Raw genomic sequence first — 14,002 nt, forward strand, 5'->3', positions numbered from 1 at the left:
GGAGAGTTATTATGCTTCTTGTTCTGGATAATTACAGTCTACCTATCCTAAACTGTCCTACCACCCAAAAGGTGGTGTTATTTCACCGATGGATGAAGCAGTTTCAAGATAGACACAAGTTATTTCCATTAGTTCCCTACATTTTTATATAAGATAGATTCATATAAAAGTATGTTACAAGTTATGGCCCTGACCCTACATTGATTTCAATGGCAATTTGGGGATTGAGCCCTATAATCCATGGTATGATGGGGGACATTAGCACCAATTAAGGTTTCTATAACCCACAGCCAGTTTATTCTAGGGTCCTATTCAACTGGGTTTTAAAGCTGCCGAAAAGACTACTTGTTTCTTTTGTCATGAGTACCTTGAGCTCAGACACAGGAATTTGGGGTGCAGCTCTTTTCAATACAACAGTTGAAGTTCAGATATTTTTCCTCATCCATTTTTATTAGGGTCTCCTTGTTAATTCTGGATAAGCTTTGGACTGCACTCTGACAGCTAAATAAACCTGGGGCCTTTTAGACGTGGAATCTCTCAGTTTCACATCCTATACTCCACTTTATCTCTGTTAGATAAAGATTTTCTTCCAAGCTTTTCAGTGTTGTTCCAATTTTACAACTCAAACAGCTGAACTGGGTGACTTGGAGACTGTCCTATAGCTCAGAAGGAAGAACAAATGTTCCTGAAAGCTTCTTGATTAAAATAATAATAAATTATGATTTATTATTTATTATTATTTATTATTTCTTGATTAATATACTATCTACTAGCTCATCTTGGATGTGTTCCTCCGTATTCATACCATGATCACCATATTCCACTGATTCATAGAAGGTCCATATAAAGATATCCACACTTTCTCTCGGCTTCTGAACTCTTCGTGAAAGCACTCCTGATCCACACTCATTCTTTTTGGGAATGAAATGCCCAAGCTTCTGAAGAATAATATAATTGTTATTCTCATCAGTTTATTCTCAGCAATCTCTTACAGTTACCTCCTTCCTCCAGAAAGGTAAATGATGTTAATACATTCTTTCAGCTTCAATGCCCATTGCATAAATTGACGAGCTGACCTTTACTTTGCTGCACTGTGTTAAGCTTCATTGCACTTTGGAATCTGATGTAACACTCCTTCTTTTGAGTTCATTCCATGGGTTTAAAGTCCCAGACAGTATTTTCCTCTTATTTATGCTGGTTCAAAGTCAGTTTCTCCATGTGTTAATGGTGAAGACTCACAGAAAAAGTCACTCTCTTCTAACATCAAACAAGAAACTCTGAGTAAGGACAATTCTATCATCCTCAAAGCTACTCCTCTGTCTTCCTCTGTTTCACTGCAGAGCTTCTGTCTAGAACCTCCTCTGCCGGGCTCCAAATTATAGATTTAAAGAATCAACACACAAAGCCTCACAGTGTCAATTTTCCCTTCTTCCATTATCCATACTCTCACCCAAGTCCAGGCTTTGATCTGAGGTCTGGGGGTTTTGGAATATTCTTCAGAGCCTCCCTTACTATGTCACTGGCTGTCAAAGTGGGCATGATCAGTGGCTGAAAAACACTGTCCTTTTCATTCTCTGCTAGCCAACTGGGCAACCTCCTGCTCTGAGCTCTCTTCCAAAGAGGCAGATAATTGAAAGAGGTGGAAGAGCCCACAGTAAGAAGACTGATCAGCTGGCAGAAGGAGAGAGAGAGGCTTCCATTGGCCCAGTAGCCAGAGCTACTGCAGCCACTGAGCCAGGTACCAATGGACCAGGAGAGTGTGAGTTTTAATAGACTGGGAGGGGTTGAGGAGTCTATGATGGAAAGTTGGGAAGATAGAATTGATGAGGAAAGAGAGAATTAGTTGACTGAAAAGGAAGCTAATGCAATTGCAGAGGGAAGGGGAAGAAGTGACAAGGAAAGGAGGGACAAGCTGAATTGTGAAGAGGAAGACTGATGTACATATGGGTGACAAGGATGGAGTAGATGGTTTTGTGAAGTTGAGTTCCAATATGGAGATTTTATGTAAATTTCATGCAATTTTTTTCCCCTCAGGCAGTACCAATATAGGCAGATCTGCCCACTCCTGAACCCTGACTCCTAACAATCCTTTCCCTCTCACAAACTGGAGCAGACCTCCCTTCAAATTGCCCAGACACCACCCCCTGCTCCCCATAGTTCACCAACCCAATTTCCCACTTCCTATATTAGCTCCCATCAAAACCAACCTCCACCCACATGCTCAGGCTCAGAACTCCCCCTCCCCCTTTTAAGCACCTTTACCTGTTTTGCCAGGCCTGGAGAAATGCAGAAAGCTGGCAGGAACTCCTGCTGAGCTGAGTCCCTCCTGTCTGGGCTCCAGGCAGTAGGCACTTGGTGAGTCCATACAGGATATCTAGAATTAGCCCTTCAGAGTCCTGGATTCTGGATTGTGCTGTCTCATCCCTTGCTGGCTGCAGAGACTCCAGGAACGGAAGAAGAATCAGCTGCTCTAGAATCCTGCTGTGACAACAGATGGCCCTACTGAATAGCTGCAATACTGAGGCTACATCTATACTTGGAGCTGGAGGTGTGGTGCACAGATCACTAAAAATAGTACTGTAGCCACGGTAGCATGGGCAGCAGTGAGCTGGGCACAGGCCAGCTGCCCCAAGTATGTACCTAGGCTGGTTTGTACTTTGGGCAGCTAGTCTGTGCTGCCACTAACTGCTGCTTGGAGCCTGCAATTACATTAATATCTTTATACAGCTAGCGCAAGTGTGTCTACGTGAGCTTGGAAATCATTCCCCCCGCTAGGGTTGCCAACTCCGACAGGAGTGCTGGAATCTCTTCCACTCCACCTCTTCCCCCTGAGATCCCGCCTCTGCCCTGCCTCTTCCCCCCTAGGCCCCACCCCATTCACTCCTCTTTCCCTCTCCCCCACCCCACCTGGGTCAGGAGGGACTCTGCTGCAGAGCTGGGGCTGGGAGCTGCAGCCACTTGACACAGGTCGGAGGCAGCCCTGGCTGAGTAGTGGCTGGCATGGGTGATGACCTGGTGCCTCTCCACCTCCCACACTCTCAGTAACTGGACTTTGGGTGTCCGGTCACTAGACCTGACCAGACACCATCAGGTTCCCTTTTCAATTGGACTTTCCAGTTGAAAGCCAGGCACATGGCCACCCTATCCCCAGCTCTATCCTTGGTGTCCAATTCAAACAGTTTGAATATAAAAAACTGTTTAAATCTCTCATGAACAGTCTACAGACCAAAAAAATATTGTAATAAATTTGGTAAATATGTTGAATAATTAATACACTTGAAAAAGTGACAACCTGTTCACAAATAATTAAACAGAAAAAAAGGCAAGATTTGTCAGATGAATTATTTGTTACAAATTATTTGCCCAGCTCTACCTGGAGATGAAAATCCACATCATTGCAACCAATGAAAGTATCAAATAGGTTGTGTAATTGTTAACAATTGAGTTAATTGAGTATTTCCTCAAATATTTTATAGAAAAACTATGGACTTTATTCCACTGACTTGCATTAAATTGCATGCTCAATTCTCTATCCAGCTTTTCTTGAAACAGCTGTATTGATTCAATTGCATATGATAAATCCTGTAGAAAAGAATGCATGTTAAAGATCAAATGGGAATTCCCAGCCAGTTCAATTACCTTTAAAGCTACAGTAGAGTCTGTGGGTAGAGCTCAAAGTGAATGTTTAAGGCATAGCTTCAGCTGCTTGTAACTTTGTTTTTGATTATCTGGCAGATCAAATTTGGTTTTCAGTTGCCAAAAATTCAGCAACATATTATTTTGATACAAGCCCCCTATGATCCTGATGCCTTTCTGCAAGTATTCCTACCAAAATATCATATTTTCAGTTTCATATTTCCCCCTGAGAAAGGATTGATTTGAAAGTTCAGGGATTGGGTTGCTTAACTTATGGTATTGTATCCATATTTCTACTGAATTGTAGGATGGGACCCACATTATTTTCTGGCGCCACCAAATCATAACCTGTTCTTTACTATTTGCTAACTCTCATGGAATAACCAAGGCAAAGGTACAAATCTGTTATTGAAAAAGTTGGAAAAATGAACCTATTCATTTGCTAAATATTAAAACTAATTCCAGCTCTTCTCAGCACCCTGCACAATTTTGTTTTTCTTTTTTGTAAAGACACATTTAAAATATTACATTTACTTTACATCTGCAGTGTGGTACTCGTGTTGTTCCCAGCATATGAGAGAGACAATGTGGGTGAGGTAATATCTTTCATTGGACCAACTTCTGAGATAAGATTTCGAGACACACAGAGCTCTTCTTCAGGTCTAGGAAAGGCAATCAGAATATCTCTGCTGTGATTATCTAGTAAATCAAATTAGTTTTTCAGTTCCAAAAAAAATCAGCAATATATCCTGTCTCTTTCCCAACAGAGGTTGTTGCAATAAAAGTTTACTTTATGATGTTTTTGATACCATACAGACAGGTCTATGGCATTCTGGATTTTTTTTTCATCTCACTAGTATTGTAATGGAAGTTTACTGAAGATGTAAGTCAGATGCAGTTGGGTTAGTCTGAATACTCTCCCACATTCTTACCAGTACTTAATTCCAATTTGTTATTGAGATGCAACTGATTCTGAGTAGAGGATTTGTTATTCTTTGCATCATCAAATAGATCTTCAATTGACAATATACCTAGATATAGCTTATCTTTTTCATAACCATCTTGAGCTGGAAATTGGCTAACATGATCCTAAGGTAAAATCATATAATATTAAAATCTTACATTTATACTTGTGACTGCCATAAAAAATGTCCATATATTAAAATTCTATATATTTTATCAACTTAAGAACATCTTATATAATATATCATTTACTGTTATGATCTGTAACACCTTGAATATCAAGTTTCTCTCTGAGTCCTAGAAGGTAAGTAATTCTTATGCCAGTATGGTGATAACAGATATCTTTACACATTTCCTCTCTCATATGTTTACAGCTGTTGATTTAAATCCATTATTATAAGACTATTTTTAAATGGAGAAATCCTTCTTGGCTGAAACATCGATCCAATCCTATATCCCTGATTCACAATTATAGTCCCATTAAAGTCAATGGGACTACGTACAATAATAAAGATGTCAGGATATTACCCTGTATTTTCCCTGCATCTTAAAAAGATATCCCAATTCCATCTTGTTAATATCTTCCCTCCATTTACAGACTTGGAAACTAGGGTTTGGATTATTCATGTTAAAAAACTATTATGCTATCAAAAAATTGTGTGGAAAGGTGACAGGTACAGGCATGTGTCACTTGATGGAGCTCAGTGAAAGGAACTGCCCCATCCTAATGAATCATGATATTCTTCAAATGCCATTTTATCTGGTGGTTTATTTCCCTTTTATTGTTTCTGTCTTTGGGAAACTATCCTTCTCCCCTTATGATCAGAAGTGCTAAACGTCTTATCTCCTAAATGGCTTCCTCACATAGGTTGGGTACGAAGATTGCTAAAATAAGTATTTTAAACCCAATTATTTTGGTCTTCTTCATACTGTGCCAATATCTTTTTCCTAGTAACAATTTTCTGTACGTGAAACCAGACATATTTGCAAATAAAGACCAAGTGTATGCTTACCAAAGGAACCATTACCAGTGAAAAAGTCCTAAAGTGCCTCAAGGTTGTGGAGTGACTTAATCTGAAGACAATGTGAATAATAGTGGGGAATGTTACAGAGAAAGCAATTTCTTGTAAGTGCTTCCTTCTTCCTTCCAGCGTCACTTTGTTCTGCATGGGTTTCATTTCAGCCAGCAGCTCCTTATCCAGGTGCTGATTTCAGCTTGACATGATGGAGAATCTGATTCACCCCCCACTGAAACCAATGGAATACTCATTGATTTTAGTGGGCATTAGCTCCAACCCTGAAAGACATGGTAGATAGTGCGATTGATGTCTAACATGAAGGAGCTGTATGTAAAAGCTGAGGGTCTTTTGCACACAGTGGCCACTTCAGGCCATATTGTCTCACCAGCTCTCCTAATGGCTTCATGTAGATACTGAATAATTGATAGGAGAGGATCAAGCCTTGTGGACAGTGCAAGTGAGGGCTCTGGAGAATAAGGAGCAGTTATCCATAATGACCCTGTTTGGTTTGGTCTGAGAGGAAGAACTGGAGCCAGGACTCCATTCACTCCTGCAGCTTCTAGGAGGTAGAACAGGTGTATTTGAGGATCAACAGTATCAAATGCCAGCAGGATGCCCAAGGCCTATTTAGTCAGGACTAGTTAAGGGTCCAGGATTGGTTCAGGAGTGGGTAAATACTGGCTCAGGAACTGAACAGCAACATTTACAAACATACTTTAATGTAGAACTTCAAGATTAACAAAGCATACTTGCCTTGACAAAAGCAACTTTTAAAAATATTCTGGTGGAATGATCTTGGAATCATTTATTTGATTTATTACAGATCTTGTGTCTTATTGTTCATGTAAGTTACTTTCTTATTTATTATAGATGTCATAGCAAATCCCAAAATGCACAGCTGCTTATAAAAATGGGTGGAACAAGGTTCCCATATCAGATGCCTGAACAGAGTCCAGTATAGTGTCATTTTTCTTAAAAAAAAAACAACCCATACTGAATAATTATTATGGATCAGTGAACCTGTCAGTTTTGAAACTCAAACAATTTCCAGGCTAAAAATGGGAGTTGCTTGAGGGAGAAAATGCTTACAAAACCAAGCTACTTTGTTTTGTTTTTTCCCCTGAAGTTACAAGAATTTGTGTACAGTAACATAATATTTGCTAAAATGGTGAAAATCCTTTTTAATTGAATAAGTTTGCTGAAAAGCTTCATAGATGTAATGGTTTTATGACTCATTTAGTAGAAAAGATTGAGCTCTTTAAGAGGATCCAGCTGTAACTTGCCCTGAGCATTGTACAAATTCTTCTGCAGAGCTGATGACTTTTTTTTGTATGTGTGGTTGAAAGTGATACCCAGTAGTTTCTTGTTTATCAGTGGGAGAACTTGTTTAAACACATTCAGGACTTTGCTGCTGTTTTTTATTGAACCTAATCCATCGGTTTCCCTTATTTAGAATGCTTTAAGACAAATACAATCACATTTGTGAAATTGTGCACCTAAGATTCATATTTAAATTAAGAAACAATATAACTGTAATGTGTGATGATGCTTTCTGAGCCACAAAGAATTGTTAGGTTACAGTATATCTGCACAGTATTTTTGGCAAAGAAGTAGGGTCTTTCATAAAAAAAGTAAATGACTTTTTTCCTTTACCAAGAAAACTGAAGTAAAATTAGTTTTTGGCAAATTAGTCATCCAATCTTACACAAAAGTCAACCAAATAAACTGAATTTGACCTCATATTGTAGCATTGTTGGAAGTCACCATCTCACACTACTGCAGATTGCCTTACTAGTTCCATTTATTTGAAGGTATAGGAGTTAGATCTTGGAAAAAGACTTAAAACAGCTGTGATGCTGATTGTTTTCGACTCCAAGAATTTAATAAGTTAAGTCTCTTATGTTTTAGTCTCTCTCTGACTGATTATCTCTAGATCCAGAGCTGTTGCCTATAGGTTTTACCCAGGCAAACTAACAAAACACTATGTGGTGCCAAGATGCTGTAAAAGCCACCTGGTAAGTCAATTACCTTCACCAAAATTATGCATTTACTATATTGTTTCTTGCACAACAGAATTTTCTGTTTGACAGGATTGGCATACAAACATATTAGCATAAAACTGGTATGTGTTAGAATTACTTGTCTGAAGAATTGTTCTTGTCTGAAGAAGCTGAAAAACCATATTATTCTGTCATTTATAACCATGCAACCCCACAGAAGCTAAGGAGGCTGCATAGATGTAACTGAATACAGGATCTGGTCCACTGTCTTGGTTTCACACAAAATCTGACCTATCTTGAATTGCTATAATCAGGTGGATTCTAACTGTGGATTCTGATGTGGTTTTGTTTTTGAAAAGCTACTTTGCTGAGCCCTCTCCTCCATTTCACCAATGATGGGAATCATCCCAGCCAGGGCTGTGTCAAGCTGGGCCTTAAAAACCTCAAAGGATGGAAATTCCACCACCTCTGTAGGTAACCCATTCCAGGACTTCATCACCCTCCTAGTGAAATAGTATTTCCTAATATTCAGCCTAGACCTTCCCCACTGCAACTTGGGACCATTGCTTCTTGTTCTGTCATCTGCCACCACTGAGAACAGCCTAGCTCAATCCTTTTTGGAACCCCCTTCAGGTAGTTGAAGGCTGCAATCAAATCCCCCCTCACTCTTCTCTTCTGCAGACTAAATAACCCCAGTTCCCTCAGCTTCTCCTTGTAAATCATGTGCCTCAGCCCCCTAATCATTTTTGTTGCCCTCCGCTGGACTCTCTGCAATTTGTCCACATCCCTTCTGTAGTGGGGGGGACCAAAACTGGACGCAATACTCCAGGTGTGGCCTCACCAGTGCCGAATAGAGGGGAATAATCACTTCCCTCGATCTGCTGGCAGTGCTCCTACTAATACAGCCCAATATGCCATTGGCCTTCTTGGCAATGAGGCCACACTGCTGACTCGTATCCAACTTCTCATCCACTGTAATCCCCAGGTCCTTTTCTGCAGAATTGCTGCTTAGCCAGTCAGTCCCCAGCCTGTAGCAGTGCATGGGATTCTTCCTTCCTAAGTGCAGGACTCTGCACTTGTCCTTGTTGAACCTCAGAAGATTTCTTTTGGCCCAATCCTCCAATTTGTCTAGGTCACTCTGGACCCTATCTCTACCCTCCAGCATATCTACATCTCCCCATTATCTCATTAATAAAGATGTTGAACAAAACTGGCCCCAGGACCGACCTCTGGGCACTCCGCTTGATAGCAGTTGCCAACTAGACATCGAGCTGTTGATCACTACCCCGTGGAGCCCAACAATCTAGCCAGCTTTCTATCCACCTTATATAGTCCATTCATCCAATCCATACTTTTTTTTTAATTGCTGGCAAGAATACTGTGGGAGACCGTATCAAAAGCTTTACTAAAGTCAAGATATATCACATCCACCGCTTTCCCCATATCCACAGAGCCAGTTATCTCATCATAGAAGGCAATCAGGTTGGTTAGACATGACTTGCCCTTGGTGAATCCATGTTGACTGTTCCTGATCACCTTCTTCTCCTCCAAGTGCTTCAAAATGGATTCCTTGAGGACCAACTCCATGATTTTGCCAGGAACTGAAGTAAGGCTGACTGGTCTGTAGTTCCCTGGGTTCTCTTTCTTCCCTTTTTTAAAAAATATGGGCACTATATTTGCCTTTTTCCAATCGTCTGGGACCTCCCCTGCTCGCCACGAATTTTCAAAGATAATGGCCAATGGCTCTGCAATCACATCAAATACCATATGTAGTCATTTAAATCAGTTCTAAGTGGATATAATGACTATTATTCTGCTTTAGTAGCATTTTACACCCACTTTGAGCTAGTATGAATCACTACACAAGTTGCAGGGACATGAAGATCTGGCCTAGGTTTGAAAGATTATACTTATGGGAGATCCACAACTTTATATTTGGTGAAGGACCAATGCCAAATAAACCATAGTATGACTTCCTGAAATTTTAAAGGAGGCTGAGTTTTGCTGCTCATGAAAAGTCATCTAAGAGCAATGGCTAGAAATATACATAATGTTGGCAGACACTGGGCAGGTTTTCTCCAAAAGGAAGTAGACAAAACTCATGGACTGTGTGTAGGCATCATCTTGAGAAACACTAAGACTAGATATACATGCTTTATGCCTGTGAAAAGCTGGGTGTTTTGTTTTCCCAATAGTTTAATATTAATTAAATATCCAACAGTTTGAGAGATATTAGCTACTAAAAACATTGTATTTGCACTAAGTGGAACAAAAAAGCAAGATAATTATCAGAATGATGTGATTTTAAGATCTGAAATCTCATGATCTGCAAGAGCTAAATAGAAAAGCTTTGTCAAATATTTTTGGAACAAGTAAACTTTCTAAGCACTAGTCCTATGCCAGCAATCAAAAAGAGTGATGAAACCCTGGGATTCTTTCTGATAAAGTATAATCCTATTCCTTAGTATGTTTTTATTCTCCACATAAGGTTATCCTTTTTAAAGATTTAAGACAAAAAATGTAGTTTGATAAATGGAGTTTTGGATACTTGAACTTGGCAGTGTTAATGTATGAATGAGTATGGCAACTATTCTGTTGTGGTATTAATGAAGGGAAGGAAATTATATCAACAATTGTTATCGTCACAAGATCATCATCATTTTGCGAAACAATTTTCAGCACAGAAAGGGATCTACCATTTTAATATCTCACCTGAAGAACAGCATCAATCCTGATCTGCATTGTGTTTTTTGAATTAAATATTAGGTTCCAGTATTTGTCAGATTAAGTCTCACAACTTTCTTTGTCCAGAATCAAGGAGGAAATCAACTAAGGCTATAGATGTCCTAATGTAGCTTATACTGGTATGTACATGCAATTTGTTCCCTGAAAGATCTCAGGGGCAAGTAATTCATTATTTAATCCAAGTCTGTCAGTAATCCAAGGTCCTGGAGCTGCGCCTGCTCAGTCTCCTGACAGCCTAATGAGCACAGCTGGGTTTCATCAGCTAGCCTGCCTGAAGGAAAGTCTTGCCTGATTGGGCAAAGAAGCTAACAGGCGTGCTCTTAAACCCAGCAGCAATTCACTGCCTGCTCAAAGCGTTCACCCTCTGCTGTGATAGTCCCTGTACCTGCTTGTTCCCAGCTCTGCTCCTGTCCCACTCCTGCCTTGTTCCAGCCCTACCTCTGCCTCGCCTCACTTCAGGTAGCCCCGTTCTGACCCTCAACTCCTATTCCTACCTTGTCTTCAGCTGGCCTCCGACCCTCAGGTCCAATCCCTGGCTACCAAATCCTGCTCCAACCGCTAGAAATGGACTCCTGCTCCAACCAATATGCATGATTGACCATTTCTTGGTCTCCAAGTCTTTCATTTTTTTGTTTTAATTAGTATTATTTCTTTTTAGGCAATTACAGATCACAGTACCCTGCATACTCTCCAAGTAGGAAATTTACTCTATCAAGTTAGATCTGTTGTTTTAGTGACTTGCATGTCTTTTCTACAAATATAGCTGTTCCAAGCTCCAGCTCTGGAAGTATCTAATCTGTGTTATTGGGAAACATCAAGCCACTTGTTTTCCCTTTCCTATTCTATATGCAACATTTTGTCAGAACTAATTTTATACATTGTCTAGTAGCACCCGAACAAAATTTCTTTTGTAAAGTGATTATCCAAAAAGCATCCGTTCCCTTCCAAAATTAAAATTTGCTTCTCTCTCCTGACCCTCCAACTTCCTCCCTCTAAAGAATAGTATTTCCAAGAGGGTTTTCTCCCATTTATGTACTACTTTTTGTACACCTTCAAATGTCTGACTTAAATGGTAATGACCAGGAGATACAGCATTTGTGAGGGAAGCTGTGGTTGGATTTTTGGGACTTTTCTGTAGAAATGGTCTCACTGTCAGGTAGATTCCAGAGCTGAGTTTAGCTCAACAGTATGCATCATTTAAGTAACCATTTAGCTAACTCACTGTCAAATAGTCAGATGTAGCAAGAACACTGATCCCTTTTTAAGCTGCAAGACAAAGAGAGCATGGTCACGTTGACTGATATGCACTCAGCAATTCACCTGTTCAATCACTTCCTTTTCCCTGCAGTGTACGCGGGTGTATTATTTTAAACTTTCACGACTCAACAACTCAACTCAGCTTTTAGTTGAGCTATGTTTCTCATTGGTTCTGCTGCTACTGCTGCATTTGAGTTGGCCTCTCAAATCTCACCTTCTCTATTGAAAAAATTACCTTGTTCCTGTTCCACTTCCAGTTTTACCAGTCAGTGTAGTCACTTTGAGTCACACTTTAATTGTTACATCAAACTTAGGCCCCCTTCCAAAAGAGACCTGGAATCGAGAAAAGAATAGCCTTTAAAAATGGCTACAACTAAACTTTTTCCTAAGCCGGTTTAGCCCACCACTATGCATGGGAATGGTGTGTGTTGGAATCAGCTTTTAAACATTGTTCAAGAAAGGGACAGGCACTACAGAGTAACTAAAACACAATTTGCAAATACAATTCTAACATGGCTCAACTCCATCAGTGCTCTTTAACTATTTGAAATCAAACAGAAAGAATGCTTAAATACAATATAACTTGATTTGAAGCCCACTTTCTACGGAACCCAACAAATCTTATGCACTAGGACAGTTATGGCTCTATGTTTCTGTACTAAAGTGATTATTCTTTACGGTTAAAATGAAAATACCAGTGAAAATACTCAGCGGTATTTACCAATTGAATTCCCATTCCGATCAAACAACATCAGTTGTTTATTTTTATTAGGATTTATTTCACTTCTTCGTCACTCTTGTTGCTGGTTTCCTTCATTTGGCCTTGCAATTTAAAGTGCACATTTCAGTGGATTTTAATGTTGAGTTGTGATGAGGTCACTTGAAAAGGAGACCCAAACTGCAACTGTCATGTGATTGGTTTAGCCAATCATAATCCAGTCTTTAAAAAAAATAAGTTCATGGTTTAAAAGGCTTATATAAATCTAACAGAAGACTAGTAGTAATCCTACAACTAACTGTAAATGCACAATCCTGGAAATACATTAGCCCCTCTTATTCACACTCAATATGTCCTTACAAGAAACAAGAAGATAAGACCATGTCTCTCAAAATGTGTCACCCACCTTGATCCTTTAAAAGCAACATTTAGCACCTGTTGTAATCAGATTCTTTTTATTTCTCTATATTAAAAAAAAAACAGGTCAGTGAATTTGAGGCAACCCTATTTGATGAACTAGTCCTTGAGACTTTACACAGAAGTTTAGCTACATTAGTTTAACACAAAGATTAACAGAAACATATAGGAACAAGTTTATTTTTAAAAAGACCATTTTTAAATTTATACATGCAAAATAAAAGTTATACCAGAACTTGCCCAGATACCAATTTATTCTAATGTTATTCTTTCTATATATAAAGCATATGTACATTGCTGCAAACACATTAAAAACAGCCCAAATAATTCTACAATAATGCCCAACATTACAGTAATTATTAAAGTATTGTAAGTTGTGATGTTTTGGACCATTACTACAGAATATTGTAGTATATTTTTATAAGGGAAAGTGAAAGCTATTAAAAATCATGGTAAATTCATGGTGGCTAAGTCCATAAATGGCTATTAGCCAGGATGGGTAAGAATGGTGTCCCTAGCCTCTGTTCGTCAGAGGATGGAGATGGATGGCAGGAGAGAGATCATTTGATCATTGCCTGTATGTTCTTATGTTCTTATGTTCTTATCAAATTAAATTTCTAAATCTAAAATGGAATCTCGTATAAAACTATTTCAGAATGATTGTGATTACACACGGCCTATACAAATGGAGTCATTGTGTCCATAATTCAGGTTTAAAACAAATATAAAAAAACCCTACTTGGGCAGATCAGGTTCATGTTCATTAAAATATTTATTAAGTAAACTATGATTATAAAAATATCAGTATATTTAAGCCATATAATTGTTCACTATTTGCAAGTTAGTTAAATGAGCAATCCTTTATCATTATAAACTTTATTACAAAAAGGGACAATAGAACATACTTGTAACTGATCAGTCAACAGCTGTTATTAAAATAGGTTTTTATCATGTGGTTTCTGACTGTGTTCTGGAATCAGTATATCAGTATATAACTGGTCCAATAAGACTGGACCAGTTATGCCATTATAAAAGAGTCCTTTACAAATGACTTAATATTCATTAATTTTAAAACGAGACACTTTGATGTAGCCTTTAAAGGTGTCCTGGGGAGTCAATTTTCAAGGAATTCTTAATGTAAGCAGCAGATATTAAGGAAGCCCTCATCACCATCAAGCCTTGCATGAATCATTTACAGGAGGAGGTGACGTGACACATTTCCGCATTTTCCTTGTTAGAGAGTCATT

This window comes from Mauremys reevesii, linkage group 7, assembly GCF_016161935.1.
Source record: "Mauremys reevesii isolate NIE-2019 linkage group 7, ASM1616193v1, whole genome shotgun sequence".
NCBI lineage: Eukaryota > Metazoa > Chordata > Testudines > Geoemydidae > Mauremys > Mauremys reevesii.